Source organism: Procambarus clarkii, chromosome 83 (assembly GCF_040958095.1).
Source record: "Procambarus clarkii isolate CNS0578487 chromosome 83, FALCON_Pclarkii_2.0, whole genome shotgun sequence".
Lineage (NCBI taxonomy): Eukaryota > Metazoa > Arthropoda > Malacostraca > Decapoda > Cambaridae > Procambarus > Procambarus clarkii.
The window spans coordinates 3,155,597-3,171,498 of NC_091232.1; the positions used below are offsets into that span (position 1 = coordinate 3,155,597).

Genomic DNA, 15,902 nt, shown 5'->3' on the forward strand with positions numbered 1-15,902 from the left:
GAAACAGGAATTTCCTTTAGTACTTTCTTATATTAATACATCTTCAGAGCGAACCATTCCTTCTGAAGATGTATTAATATACGAAAGTACTTAGAGCATTCTATTGTGGTTTTAATATTGAACAATTATACATATACGAAACAGACAAATCTGGTGTCCGAAATAGTAAAAATATTAGTGTGCGATGTGAGCAATGTAAGGGGGATATTGGGTGTGCCTCGTATCCCCTACAACAACAAGAAGTTCGAGAGCGATGAGGCCGCCACCTACTAGCTTCAGGATGTCGTCGAATCTAAATCAACAATATACTACCGCCGCTACTTTCTCGGAAACGTAAGTACCTGCCGCTTTACTTCTCTCACCCTGCCTAGCCTGGCCTGGCCTGACCTGGCCTAGCCAGACCTGACCAGACCTGACCTGGCCTAGCCTTACCTAGCCTAGTCTGACCTGACCTGGCCTAGCCTTACCCAACACTAATCACCACACGTGACAGCCCAAACGAATCGCAAATAAGTACACATAACAAGTCATATGCCCAGACACTCTTTCACCTTGGGGACTGAGTGGTAACTATTGTATAGAAGAGCCGGCTCCCTGAGAGTGGTAAGAGGGCGTGATAAGAGGCTAACGTGTGGTCTTGAAGGAAGTCGATAAAGCAGACAATTTTCAAAAGGAAAGGCAGCATAACGAGCAGACAGGAATGGACAGACAGTCGGTTATCCCATAATGTGTAATACGCCCCGCACAGCATGGGTGGAGTGGGGGGGGGGGTTGTAGCAGGGCACAGTATGGTGATGGTGCGGGTGAAGTACACACCCACTGAATTCCTGCCATCAATAATTGTTTTCATAACCATTAGAACAATGGCATCCCTCCAGCCACCATCCTTCCACTGACCCCCTCCTCTGGTCCTCCACCTCAGACAATAACCCCCCACACCCCCTCTCCCTTCCAGACATCAGCATGTCAAAATCAGTACCATAATGTGTTTAAACTATTTAAACTAAGTCATTGTGTATCTCAAGGTATCTTAATTCATTTGAAAGTGTACATGTGCATTCGTTCATATACTCGCCTAATTGTGCTTGCTGGGGTTGAGCTCTGGCTCTTTAGTTCCACCTCTCAACCGTCAATCAACAGGTGTACAGGTTTCTGAGCCTATTGGGCTCTATCATATCTACACTTGAACCTGTGTATGGAGTCAGCCTCCACCACATCACTTACTAATGCATTCCATTAGATATAATCATATATGATTACACATAATCATAATCATTCTATACACATAATCATATATGTGTACGTCAACGTATACATACATGCGTATATATACCTCATATTAAAATACTGATAAACGAATGACCATGAACAAATTAATTTATAATTGTAGCATTTTATATAATTTTAATAGACTAATTACGTGTTTATACATTTGAATGGTCCAGACAGGTGGCCAGCCTTGGACATATACACTTCTGGTAGGCACAATGACCTCATGTTAGACCCTTGATAGATTATGTGAGAGAGAGAGAGAGAGCTGGGGCAGGGAGGTGCGTGCCCCAGGGAGATAATCCATGCCCATGCCCCGCCTCGAGGTCAGTTCTCGAGTCACACCAAGAATAACAATCGAGCAAGTTGTCCTGACCAGGATGTGGCATATTAGGGAGGGTTGAGGAATAGGAAGCCTGTCTGATAGGGCTCTTGGCAAGCAGCTCTCCCTCAGTCTACCTATCTATATGGAAGAAATGTATCTAGGCCCTCCTCCCCCCTGCCTATTCTCTCTCCCCCACCTTTCTTCCTTCATTTCCTCCCTCCTTCCCTCCCCCTCACTGGTGAGAGAGTAGGAGTGTGAGAGTAGTTAGAGAACTCGTAGTTCTCACGCTCGTGAAATTGTCTGCGACCCTGGAGGAGTAGAGCGGAGGGGGGGGGGTGAAAGTAGGTGACGATGGAGGAGTAGAGGGGAGCATTATATGCAGTGAACGTAGGTGTCTATGGAAGAGTACATCATAGAGGAGGGTGAAAGGAAGGTGACGATGGAGGAGGAGAAGGGACGGGGTGTGAAGGTAGGTGATGATGGAGGAGTAGAGGGGAAAAGGGGGGCAAAGGTAGGTGTCTATGGAAGAGTACATCATAGAGGGGGGTGAAGGTAGGTGGCGATGGAGTAGAGCAAAAGGGGTGGGGGTTGAAAGTAATCCTGAGTTTAATTTTTTAGTTATATATAGTGACACCTCGGCTTACGAATGAATATTTATGAACTTTTCGGGTTACGAGCCTAATTTCTTCGAAAAATTTTAATCAGGTTACAAACTTTGCCTCGGGAAAGGAGTTCGTTGATATACGTATGGGCTGACCTAGCGCGTGGTGGCATGGTGATCGCGCCTCAGTTTACCAGTGTCTCCTGCCTAGTAAGTATCGCGCCTGAATTCTTTGTAAAGCATTACATTTGTTTGGGGATTTTTGGCTATTTGAACATAAAATTTGTTATGATATATCTTGCCATGAGTCCCAAGAAAGCCAGTGGTAAGGTTCAAGCCAAGAAAACACATGTGAGAATGACCATAGAGGAAAAACAAGAGAGCATTCATAAACATCAAAATGGTGCACAGGTTGTTGAACTAGCTAGGCAGTACAACAAATCTATGTCAACAATATGCACTGTACTTGCTAAGAAAAAGGACATTATGAACATTAAAGTGGCAAAAGGCATATCAACAATCCCGAAACAAAGAACACAAACACTTGAGGATGTTAAAAAGTTTTTATTAATTTGGATACACAACAAGGAGTTAGCAGGTGATAGCATTTCAGAGGCCATCATTTGTGAGAAACCAAGGCATTTGCATGAAGACCTTTTAAAGAAAACCCCTGGAACGAGGGGGGGGGGGGGGGGGGAAAGATGAATCAAGTTTGAAAATGTGAAAAATTTGTGTGACAATAGAGCCTCGTGGAAAACTTTTGCTGTGGTCATTACCTGGTGGAATGCACCCAGGATGCAGTATTAGGGATATACATCTTTTAAATCATAAAAGTAATAAACATTTCCCATCAACCTTACAAACAATATTAACCTATTTTCATGTATTTCCCCCATGTGCATTTTAACAAAGTTGCTAAATTGCCTTTATCATTCTGTAAAATTTCAATTACAGTACTGTATGTATAATTTTGTTAGTATAAATGGACTGAATATTCTGAAATTGCTATTAATTTTACAATTTCAGATTCAAAGATGATCTGGACACCCAATTTGGTCAGACAGGTGAAGAGAGCATTTAGGATAGTTCAAAGAGATGAAGATGATCACAATTGTGTTTGAAGAGGCAAACGCCCCCCTTTGCTCCTGACATTATGTTCAGCCTATTGACCCCTGCACACCTAACACAAGGTAGGTTGAAAACTCCTCCTTCATGTCATTGGTTCATTAGCCAGAAACTTAGGGCCCATGCAGGAATATCCCTAAAAAAAAAAAAGTGGTCCCAACAATGCATCCTCCAAGTCTGGAGGATGAGCAGGAGCATTGTCGAGAAGCAGGCCCTTTAGTGTCAAACTTTTCTCTTGCAGATATTTTTTGATGGCAGGGCAAACCACTCTACATCACAGTTTTTCTGCACGTTATATATTTTTTAAAACTCTTGGATTTTCGGAATGATACAGGAGCAAGGGTTTAATTTTCAAATCGCCACACAGCACAAGAGTTAGCCTATCCTGACACAAGTTAGCCCAAGTTAGCTTGTGTCCGGGCAGTGACGTCTCCTCTTGGGTGATGTATGTCCTCTTCGGCAATTTTTTCCAGAATAGCCATGTCTCCTCACAATTAAACACTTGTTGTGGAATATATCCATCAATACAGTATCTACAAAATCTTTAAAATCACGAACAAATCTTTCAGCCCCTACTTTGTCTGAGCTGGCACCCTCACCATGCCTCACAACACTATGAATACCACGTCTTTTTTCAAAATTTCTCAAACCATCCCCTACTCACCTTAAACTCTTTCGTATCTGCAAAACTCGTTCTAGGGGTTTTCTTTATAAGGTCTTGCATGAAGATTTCATTGTTGACCAAACCACACACTGGAAATTGAATAGACGACGACATTTCGATCCGTCCTGGGCCATTATAAAGTCGATTGTGATGAGATGAGGGAAGCAAGAGCATTAAGTAGGCAAGAGAGAGAGGTGAGGAGATGGCAAGTATGTACGTATGTACATGAATAAAACATGTACATACTTATACATAACGTGTGTAAATAGTGTAATAAACACAATAACAGTATTTTGGGAGGAGGAATGTTGGCGAGTAATGTGTTGGAGGAGGGAGGGAGGACTGGCAGGGTGTGGCAGCTCACTCATGTTTTTTGGGCTCACCATACCAACATAGTGGATCGTTATGGTGAATACATATGTAGATGGGTATATACAATGTGTGTATATAGTGTAATAACAGCAAAAACACTGTTTGATTGTAGAATATGTCGCATATATGAGGCCCATAATTTTGAGCATAGCGATGTTCTATACTTTGAATTATATATATTCCACAAATTACACACTTTTAAATAATATTACAGCAAAAAAAAAGAAGAAATGAATGAGAAACTTCAAAATAATTGCGCAACATTTTATTCGCAGCAACTGCCGTCGCATGGGGTGGCGGGGCCGACAGACCCCCATCGCTCCAACGCTCAGCACCCATAATTTGCTCAACTTCCCAGCTCCATCGCAGCTAAAGTAAGTCACATACAATATTTTTTGTTTAGTTTCCCCATGATCAGACTGCATTTTAACAATATAAGAAGAGAAAAAAAATTTTTGGAAAGAATTTATTTCTTGTGCACCAGGGTGTTATTTGGAGACAAAGCAGTTCAGTGGTTAACTATTAAATTTTTTTTTCTCCCACACACGCACCCCCCTAGGAAGCAGCCTGTAACAGCTAACTCCCAGATACCTATTTACTGTTAGGTAACAGGGGTCATCCCCTTTTGTACAAAGAATCTGCTAAAGCTTTTAGGGCTAATCTTTGACACTCGTTTGTCTTTGTCGCCCCATATTTTTTACGTCCGAGTTGAATGCTCTAAGGCCCTTAACTAACTTTAGGTCATGTCCCATATTTCTTGGGGAGCTAATCGACACTGCTCCTCTCTTTACATTCCTCTCTCGTTCTGTCTAAACTCGATTATGGCCCTGTTTACTCGTCTGCTTCTCCTTCTACCCTTCACCATCTGGACACACTGCATCATACTGGGTTACGGCTCAGCTCTGGTACCTTTCCTTCGACACCTACCCTAAGCCTGTATGTTGAAACTGGCGTCCTGTTTCTACAGGATCGCCATGATCGCTACTGTCTTCTCCATCTTGCACGGTCCTTACAGCACCCTCACTCTTGCTTATGTCATGCCTTGACCTTTACCCATCCTGTGGTTCCTGTTCCCCTTCACCACCTATCTCTTTCTGTACGGTTGTCTCTCTTACAAAATACTCTTTCAGTTTGTGTTACCAATATTTCCCCTCGTGTCATTCCGTCTTTGCCCCTATGGAGGGGTCCCCGTTCCTAAATTCTGTAAGCCTTGACCCACATGACTAAAACTTTTACCCCTCCTACAGTTCTAAATCACCTTTTCCTTGAACACTTTTCTTCACACTTCTACTCTATTTCCGTCTTCACCAATGGGTCTTAAGTCTGCAGACGGTGTAGGCTACTCTGTTGTTTTTCCTGACTGCACCTTTGTGCCTCCTGCCTCCGGAGACTAGCATCTTCATGGCAGAACTTTATGCTATTCTCTATGCTCTTCATCAACTCTTTTCTCGCTGTCAATCCTCCTCTGTGTTTGTAGTTGACACTTGCAGAGCCCTCATGGCTCTAGAATCCTTTAATCCAATCCATTTTTTGGTAGTTGAAATTCAACATTGGCTGTTTCTTATCTCCAGTAGATTTAAGACAGTGGAATTTCGCTGGATTCCCACCCATGTTGGTGTGTTCTTAAATGAGCGTACGGACACTGCCGCTAAGGAAGCTATCCGCACCTGTCCCATCTCCCGTAAAGGTATTCCTTATTATGACTTTTACCCAGTTATTCATTTCCCCATTCTTGCCCGTTGTCAGGGTTGTTGGTCTTCTGTTACTGGTAACAAATTGCGTGCTCTTAAGAGTAGTGTGTTCCCGTGGCCTTCCTCCTACCACCGTAACCAGTGGTGGGAAACGGCTCTGGCGAGGTTGTATATTGGTCATACACGTTTAACTCACGGGCACTTAATGGAGCGCTGCCCTGCTTCTTATTGTCCAAACCGTTGTCTCTACATGTCCTGACTTCCAGGACTTACGTGTCTTGCTTCCCGACCATCCCTCACTGTCAATTGTCCCTCGATACAATTCTTGGTAAATTCAATACCTTTGATATTGTTCACCGTATGCGTTTTTGTTCTTGTATTGGCGACGTTAGTGATATTTAGCGCACTATGATTATCCCACACATTTGATGGTTTGATAATTACTGTACTGTACAGTACTTTGGTTTGTAATGTATCAAATAAAGTTGTTTCATGTATTCAAATGTGTGAGAAAATCCACTGGGGCTGTGAGATGAAGCGAACCTGTAACAAAGGCATTGCCAGTTGCATACTCTACCACCACTGATGGTAAAAGTCTTACAACTGGATATCTTGTGTGACGGGTTATGGTATCACAGCTATACTGAACCAAGATGGTATGGCTCTCCCTCACATAAATGAAAGAAATGCTGCTATTGGCCTTGCAGTGTGTAAGTTGCAGGTGGAAACAAATGAAAATTATCAAATAAATAATTAAACAATTTACTGAAATAGTAATGAACAAAAATAACACATGACAATACTTGACTATCATGTAATGCAAAGGTGAACAAGTTAGTATGACCTTAAATGCAAAAAATAAACTATAAGCAATGAATAAAAGTATGAAGATATACTGGTGTTCTGAAGACAGCTACCATACCACCATGGCATCAGTCACACGATGTTGGCTGGAAGTGGACGACGGGTTAGAGACACCAAGGTGATCCTAGAGCACTAAGGGAGAGAGTGCCTCTCCAGGGAGGCAGCGCTCTTTATATAGTCCGGCGGTGATGACTCATCCAGTGTCAACACGAGGTGGACATCTGGTCAACTAGCAAACTGCTCGTTGTGGCTGGCGGTGCCTTTGTGTTGAGCTGTACCACTGTCAGTTGAAGGCGGCTAACTGCTTGTTTGTGGGGACAAACTGCCAGTTAGCAGTGGCGCCCGGCTTGCCTCTGAGTCGTACCAGGCCGTGCCAGGCCCTGGGGGGTATGGAGAGGTGGCAGGACTGATGACTCTTCTGGGCTGGTGTAGATGTATACTTCCAGTCCAGAGGCATTGAAGGTGAAAGGAAAAGGCAGTTTCACTGCTATGCAGGGGATTCACGTGACACTTGTGAAGCCACAGAAAGTCTGGAGGCCCTACTGAAGCCAGTCCAAGTATTAAATAAAACCCCTGAAGTACGCCGGTGAAGGGTAAAGTGAAAGGTGAAGCAAGACCGTATGCCCCAACTACAGGCACACACAGAAAATCACGTTTTGGTCCCGCCTGTGTATTTGAAGTTGGGGCGTATGGTGTTGAACTGCTTCAGCCTTCACCCGAGTGCTTGTAGGTCTTACGTAAGACGTTGACTCAAGGAGGGGCCTCAAAACTTGCTGTGATTTATGGGGAAATCCGGTTGTAAGACTTTTAGAAAGTCAGTAATATACTGTGGTAGAATATGCAGCTGCCAGTGCCTTGGGCAAGGGTTTACGTCGCCTCACAGCTCCAGTGGATTTTCTGCTTGGTGTATATCAGGTTGTGATTTTGTGTGTGTACCGTATTGTTATGATCGCCGTCTGATAAGTCCTTTCTGGCCTCAAGAGTCATTTTTACCCACCTAGAAAGATTGCAGATGGCCAAAGCAGTTATTTAAGTTAAGAAGGGACAAGTCTTAAACAGAATTTTGCATAATATTTGACTGTAAAGGGGTAAATTGAGGTAGATTGAAAAACAAAATGGTGAACCGGGCAGGCGGTACTCACAATTAGGCGAGTACACTCGGGAAGTTTTAAAGTGCAACCAAACATGCTTTAGGCTCTCACAACAAGAGGTGAGTGGTGGTGGCTCAGGTGCTCAGCCAATCAGAGCACCTAAGGAGGGAGGGCAGGAGTGAGAGGGGGGTGGTATGTGGAAGTTTGGTGACAGTTGTGTGTAGTTTGTTCATCTTCATTGTAAGTTTCATGGCTTGGTGTGCATTTCCCTAGTAAATTTAATTAGGGAAAATTCAGGTGTTTGATTTTTTAAATCAACTTTTTAAATGTTGAGTTGTTAAAGCCTCAAAGTGCATGGAGTTGGTTTGGGAGTATGGCATCCTCATGCTGTTGCGTGCTCGCGTGAGGTAGCAAAGGTGATGTAAAGTTGTGGGGTGTACATGCTTGGGACGTCCTCTCTCGGGATGGCTGGTGTTAGACCTGCGTGTTTGTCGGTTGTTGAAAAGCCGTCATCCTTTGCTGTTGTGGTATTGATTTTACATTGTTCATCTTGTAATTAATACTATAGTGCGATATCTAGGGCTACCATTTGTAGGTTTAAAATGTCTAATACAAACAGTTGTCCAATGAGTTTTAATAGGAAATATCATCCACCAAGCACCATTGTACAATTATATTAATTGATAGTATATGGATTGTGCAGAACTGCTTAGAATGATCTTTAACACTTGGCAATATTGGTCATGTCAAATACCTGCACGGTGAATGCTCAAAGACCCTTTCTTTATTCAGTGTTGTCACATACCTCATGGGGGTATAGATAGGCAAACACTCATTCGGTTAAACTTGCCTTGTTGTACTTTCAGAGCTCAGTAATTTGGAATCTGGTTAGCACTTTCCAAATAAATTGACCTTTAAAGTAAATTCCTATTTAGGTTTAAAACATTATACCGAATGAGAAACTCGGATTATATAGCCGAACACCAGAAATGTTGTTATTCAATTTGGTTGCCTAAAGCACATTCAAGGACTACACATTACATGGCATTCCAGGATTCCTCTATACCTTGCCTTATGCTGTAAACATTGCCACAACCCTGTGTTTTATTGATTTAAATGGCCACAGGGAGGCATACAACACTGCAGATTATGATGTCATTAGTTATCCACTGTGCTGACAAGTGGGCTGACTGATGTTCGTTGACACCTGTATCGTGCTTCAATTTAATCGCCAGGAGATCACCCTCTCACTAGACTCGTCTGTAGGAAGTACAGTATAGTATCTCAAATTACCTTGGATCATAAATAGCATAAGACTTGGGGGTAGGAGAGGGGTTGCAGTGTTTGTCATGGCTCTCAGTTGTTCCTGGTATTAGGCAATTTAGTTCTGGAATCATTTTTGTTGGCCAATGTTAAACTTTTTCGAAAGTAGATGTTTTTCTGAAAGGGAAGGGGGGGGGGAACCTCTATGCTTGGATACAGTTATCTAAGTGAATACTTAGATTTATACAGTAGAATAACTACCTTCTTTTCCTTAGTCAAAAAGGTTGCTTGTTTATTTCTAGGGACTTGTATTTTCTTTTATTTTTAACTGCAGCAACTTTCAGTGAATGATAGATTCTTACTGAAAGGACCTTTACTTCATTGTTGTTGCTTTATAGTCATCTCATTGTGTACAGGGATTCCGCGAAGCTTTTGAGGTTAGTCTTTGACACTCGTTTGTCTTGGTCAGCCCATATCTCTTGCCTCCGAGTTGAATGCTCTAAGGCCCTTAACCTCCTTAACCCTTACACTGCTCAGGGGTCCTTGGGACATTTACACCCCTGTGCACAAGAAAAAAAAAAATTCAAAAATTTTTTTTCGTCTTCTAAACATGTTAATTTGTGTCCCCTGAGCACGGAAAAAATAAAAAAAAATCGTAGGTGACATATTTTGGGCGCAATTGACCGAGGAAGTCTGGCAAAAAGTGGGCGTTGACAGAGCGGTCGTCAGACCCGGTCAGCGTCACCCGCGTTGACAGATGGGAGTTGCCACAAAGATATTATTACCTAATTGTTTCAATGTCTCCGATTGATTTTTTCTTAGTTTTTTTGCAGTAATATTATTCAATAGTGTGTATTGTAATATATTTATATAATAAAAGTGGTTAATAATCGCTATACTCAAAAGTATGATGTGCATATTAGTGATTCAATTATTATGTTTATAAAACTATAAACAAATAGTTTTGCTGCTATTACACTCTATACACAGGTTATATATAAGTATTGGCATGTTTTGGTCACCATAACGAACCACTAAGTTGGTATTGAGTCGAAAAGCAACGAGGAGTTACCGCCACACACCAGCCAGCCACTCGCTGCCACTCCCTCAACACACGCACTAAACTTTCTCCCCCAACAATACCATTTGTGGTGTTATTACACTATATACAGACGTTATATATAAGTATGTATATATTTTGTTCACCACAACTGTACAGCTAAGCTGATATAGTTAGTTCAGGCACTAAGAGTCGTCGCTATACACAGATGGCGGCTGGCGGCTCCCTCACTCTTTCAAGGTCACACGCACTAAACTTTCTCCCCCAACAATACCTTTTGCAGTGTTATTACCCTATATACACATATTATATATAAATATCTACATGTTTTATGCACCGTAACTGTACACCTAAGCTTGTAGTGCGCTCAAAGAGCATAGTGGCCACCCTCTAAACAGCTAGACAAATCATGCAGACGACGTCACCTCCGTCACCCATATGGCTCCTCCCAGCATAATCCTTTTGCTGTTATTACACTAATACACACATTATATATAAGTATCTACATTTGTGTTCACCATAGAGAACCACTGACCTGGTATGGTGAATGCAAACAATAACAGGTGGCCACACAGTCAGTAAACGATGCTGTCTCCCTCCGTCTCTCAGCATCACTCCTCCCACAGCACTAATTATTACAACAATCCTGCTATTATCACAACCCTGGTTATTTATATCACAGTCATGGGTCATCTGTAATATTGTCATCGCTAAATAATAACAATTATATATTTATTTTGACATTTTTCGGCGATGCTGTGGTCACAAGCTGAACATCAATGCTGTTCGCTCATGCTGCGTGCGCCGGCCTTGGTTGCTCCAACAGTACTGTGCCTCTCACACTTGAGAATATTGCCCACGATTTTTTTTTTAAATGACATCTGTTTACAAGAGCCCTGAGGAAGCTACTGTGAACCCCGTGTAGCCGCGGGCCATTTGAATCAGGCCTGGCACCCTATGGCGCATATATACGCCATGCGCACCATGGGACATGTTACTCAGGGCGTATATATACGCCATGCGCAGTTTAAGGGTTAATGTTTTGTCCCATACTTCTTGGGGAGCGGATAGGCACACGCTCCTCTATTTGCACTCCTCTCTCGTCCTGTCTAAACTCAATTATGGTTGCCCTGCATACTCTTCTGCTTCTCCTTCTACTCTTCGCCATCTTGATGCTTTGCACCATACTGGGTTGCATCTCGGCTCTGGTGGCTTTCGTTCGACTCCCGCCCTTAATTTGTATGTTGACACTGGCTTTCTCTCTCTTCAGGACTGCCGTGATCGCTACTGTCTTCGCTATCTTGCGCGGTCCTTCCAACATCCTTCCTCTCGCCTCTGTCGTGCATTGACTTTTCCTCCTCCTGTGGTTCCTGTTCCTCTTCATTGTCTCCCACTTTCTGTCCAGTTATCTCGCTTACAGGATTCTCTTTCTGTTCATATTTCTAATGTTTCTCCTCGTATTGTTCCTTCATTACCTCCGTGGAGAGTCCCCCTTCCCAAGTTTTCTACGTCCTTGACTTGTATTACTAAAGCCTTTACCCCTCCTACAATTCTGAAAAGCCTCTTCCTTGAGCACTTTTCTTCGCACTCCCACTCTATTTCCATCTTCCCTGATGGGTCTAAGTCTGCGGATGGTGTGGGCTACTCTGTTGTTTTTTCCTGACCGTACTTACATGTGTCGCCTCCCTTCGGAGGCTAGCGTCTTTACGGCAGAACTTTATGCTATTCTCTATGCTCTTCGTCTCTTGCTTTCTCATTCTCATTCCTCCTTTGTGGTTGTAGTTGATTCTCGTAGTGCCCTCATGGCTCTAGGGTCCTTTAATCCTGTCCATCCGGTGGTCATTGAGATTCAACATTGGCTGTTTCTTATTTCTAGTAAATTTAAATCAGTAGAGTTTTGCTGGGTTCCCAGCCATATTGGTGTTTCAATGAGCGTGCGGATGCTGCCGCTAAGAAAGCTATCCGTTCTTGTCCCATCTCCCGTAAAGGTATTCCTTATTCCGACTTTTATCCTGTTATTCATTCTTCCCCGTTGGCAGGGTTGTTGGTCCTCTGTGGTTGGTAACAAGCTGCGTACTCTCAAACTTAGTGTGTCCCCGTGGCCTTCCTCCTACCACCGTAACCGGCGGTGGGACACTGCTTCGGCACGGCTGTGGGTTGGTCATACTCGCTTAACCCACGGTCACTTAATGGAGCGCCGCCCTGCTCGTTATTGTCCGAATTGCGTTGTCCCTCTTACAGTTGTGCATATCCATGTTGAATGTCCTGACTTCCAGGACGAGCGTGTGTCTTGCTTTCCGACCGTCCCTCGCAGTCACTTGTCCCTCGATAGAATTCTAGGTGAATCGGATACTTTTGATATCGTTCGCCTTATGCGTTTTTGTTCTCGTATTGGCATTCTTGGTGATATTTAACGCCCTCTGATTATTTCGCACTTTGGTGCCTTCTTTTGGTAATTACCTTACCTTCATTGTTGTTTCATTTTAATGTGGTAGTTGTGATATGGATTGTTCTGGCTCACGTGTAAGGTCTTGGATTTTTTTCTGTTTTATAATAAGAAATTGCCAGTCTTGTTACTATTTGTAGTTAGAGAGCTGCATTAAGGCCTCAATATTATATTCTTTATAACATGTTATCAGCAATTTTTGTGGTTGGTAATATTTAGATTAATGTCAGTGATGTATATGACAAGGGTTAAGACCACTTGTGGTATGACAGCATTTTTCCCAGTCATTTCTTTAACAAATGAAAGGGTCCTCGTAACCATTCTTTTGTCCTTTCTACCATGTACCTGTTTGTTGCTTCTTGGTCTTTCATTTGGTACTTTGGCTATTAAAACAATGGCCTTTGGTAATGTTGCAATTACCATTTATAAAAAAAATGAGCAGGTTCATTAGGCAGGGTTTGTTTTTAGCAAACAAAGTTTTACAAAAAAAATTCCATTCCTTCAGGACCTTGCAGATGTTAGGTCAAACTAATTGACAGTAATCTGTTTTGCCCTTTCAAACAATGATGGTTTTAATCTAGGTAAAATATTTCAGAATATCTGAAGTTTGGCAGACAAATCATTTAAGAGCTTTGATTAAATTTAAGTTACCAAAGACTTTGTGAAAACCATGTTGTATAGATGCTTCAGTGTCACTTTTCTAATGTTTTGTAAATTTAACAATGATCTTTAGTTAATTTAATCAATTTGTACAAAGCTTAGGTGTTGCATAGCTTTAAATTTACTTTCAAATATGAAGACTAAAATATTGATTAAAGTTTCTTCCACTTTAATATTTCAGACTAATTTGCAATATTTGTTAGTTTATGTAAATTGAGTAGGTAGTACACTTTTACATCTTTTCAATGCATTTTGCATGCACCTATGTAACAAGTTACAAATAGGTGTAAATTTTACCAAGTATTTATTTTCAAAGTAAAAATTTCAGATGTTTAAACATTGCATCAATAGTAGTAAACAATAATTTCCAGCATAATTTCAGGATAAGGTATATAAAGTTTCATTAAAATTGTTTTATTTAATAAGTTTTACATATAGTATTTATAATACATCTAATATTTATTACTGTTTCAGGTTGTGAGACAGGTGCTCCTAGATGAACAGAAGATCCAAAAGGCCAAGACAACTCCAGAGACAATCACCTGTAAAAGAAAAATAAACATTAAACAGGGACACTACTTTTATTATCACCAATGCCAAATAATAAGCCCCAAAAATCCTAACAGCCTATCTTTTAAAATAGGCTCAGCAGGCCTATCCCTTCCTCTGATTTCAGTGCAGAGCTTGTTCCCTGAATGGGTGCATTACATCCACCACTTTAGTGCCATCAACACATTGTACATACACTTTACTGAAAGCACTGTAAAATGCATACCAGGCACTAAAGTTGTGGAGGCATCCACCCATTCAGCAAACAAGCCCTGTGAGAATTAACAATGTAACCATTGTTAAGGGTCCCTAAACCTATGCAAATCTAGTCCATTTATTAGATGGGTAGTAGAGCAAAGCTCTGAAAAAGCCAAGCCAGGGAAATCTGCAGGACTGCCTGATCCCCTTTTATGAAATGGAGTAGGATCAGTACAAACTGCATCATCCCCTGTGGGTTGTAACAGTAGGACATGGTTACACACCTATAAATGGACTAGATAAGAGAATTACAATTAGGTCATTGATATAGCTAAAACATCAAATTCAAACTCACCCACTTTTGTAGATTTTCTTTTGCAGAGTAAAGGAGCCTCACTCCAAGCCAGTCCATGCATCATAATCACTTTCACCTGAAAAATATTTCAACAAATTAATTTCAGATTTAAAGCCAATCTTGCTTTACTTTTCAAATTAGCATTCATTACTTTAAAAATTCAGATGGAAAAAATTTCTAACAAATTTACCTTTCCTACATATTCTAGTAGCAGTAGTAAAGATCTAATTTAGCAATATAAATATATATGGCATCAATTTGCAAAGTTTCAGTAAATGTCATTTGAGAAACTATCCACAACTGCACTTCAATGGCAATTTACATTTATCTTTAGCCAATGCTATATTGTTTAAGTTATTACTATATTTTTACTTTTATGCAAATCTATTCAGATTAACCTTTACTACAACTCGCCTGATTCTGTTTAACTCTTCCAACTGACAGAGGGACTTCTGGACTTTCCAAACCCCATTCTGGAAAACTATATAAATTTAAAACCAAGCTAAAGTAAACATTGAATATTTTTTTTTTACTTTCAAGGGAAAAATACCATCACTTAGAACAAAAATTTTCCTGCCATTAACTTTATTTGACTCATGATTACCCTTAACAGTGTTATACCTTTATAGATTAAAGCTTATTTAACAAACATTTAATGTTAACTAAACAAGATTTTACATTTCATTAAAATTATTAATAAAACACCCTCAACTATGCTGTTTAAGATCTAATGCCCCACATTACAATTTTCACAATTTCAACATACCATTCTATTCAATACATTCCTGAAAGGACTAAACTTGCAGATATGGTACCCACTAGCCTAAGCCTAGACTTCCATACCCTAATATTTAATAGGTTTTTAGCAATTAACTTCTACCCTCCAATTCCAATGTACACAACACTACTTTATTCTATACTTCATTCTATATACTTTATATATTCTATACTTTATTCTATACTTTATTATTATTTAAAAGATTCTGTAGCAATAGAACTATAAGCCACACTTTCTCCCCCCCCCCTTCCTCCCAACTGTTCAGTGTCAAAAGGGTGGGGGGGGGGGTCCATTTACTGTACCACTTACATTTTAGTGTGGGCTTCATCCACTATTCTGATGTTAGCTGGAACATTTGTGCCAGCTGCTGGTTTGAAAGGGAGGCATACCATGTGCCAATTCAGGAAGCTTTCCACGTTCCTCACTGCATGTCAGCTCAGGACCTCACTACCATGTTGGGAGGCAGTTGAAGACTAACCAATCAACATCCCAGGCTGGAGAGCAGTGCCAGCTCAGGGAGAATTTACCACCTGCAAAAAATTTAATACTCTTAACAATCTACACCATCTATCTCATCTTTACCTAGCCCCC

General features: G+C 41.2%; 2 long non-coding RNA genes across 4 annotated transcripts in view; one reads left to right on the top strand and one right to left on the bottom strand.

Moving 5' to 3' along the window:
* On the top strand, positions 1-14,004 carry LOC138358429 (uncharacterized). Of its 2 annotated transcripts, none has more exons than XR_011225361.1 (4): positions 1-337; positions 3,222-3,385; positions 4,632-4,730; positions 13,906-14,004. It is a non-coding gene; the product is annotated as an uncharacterized lncRNA (long non-coding RNA). The 2 variants fall into 2 exon arrangements; XR_011225362.1 differs by having other exon boundaries at positions 3-333.
* LOC138358430 (uncharacterized) overlaps positions 13,830-15,902 on the bottom strand; it is a 19,624-nt gene continuing 17,551 nt past the window's right edge. For both annotated transcript variants that reach the window (XR_011225363.1, XR_011225364.1), the window contains exons 2-4: positions 15,621-15,841; positions 14,534-14,609; positions 13,830-13,973 (exon numbers count right to left, since the gene is read on the bottom strand). This is a non-coding gene — a long non-coding RNA (uncharacterized lncRNA). The remainder of the gene's footprint in view (positions 13,974-14,533; positions 14,610-15,620; positions 15,842-15,902) is intronic.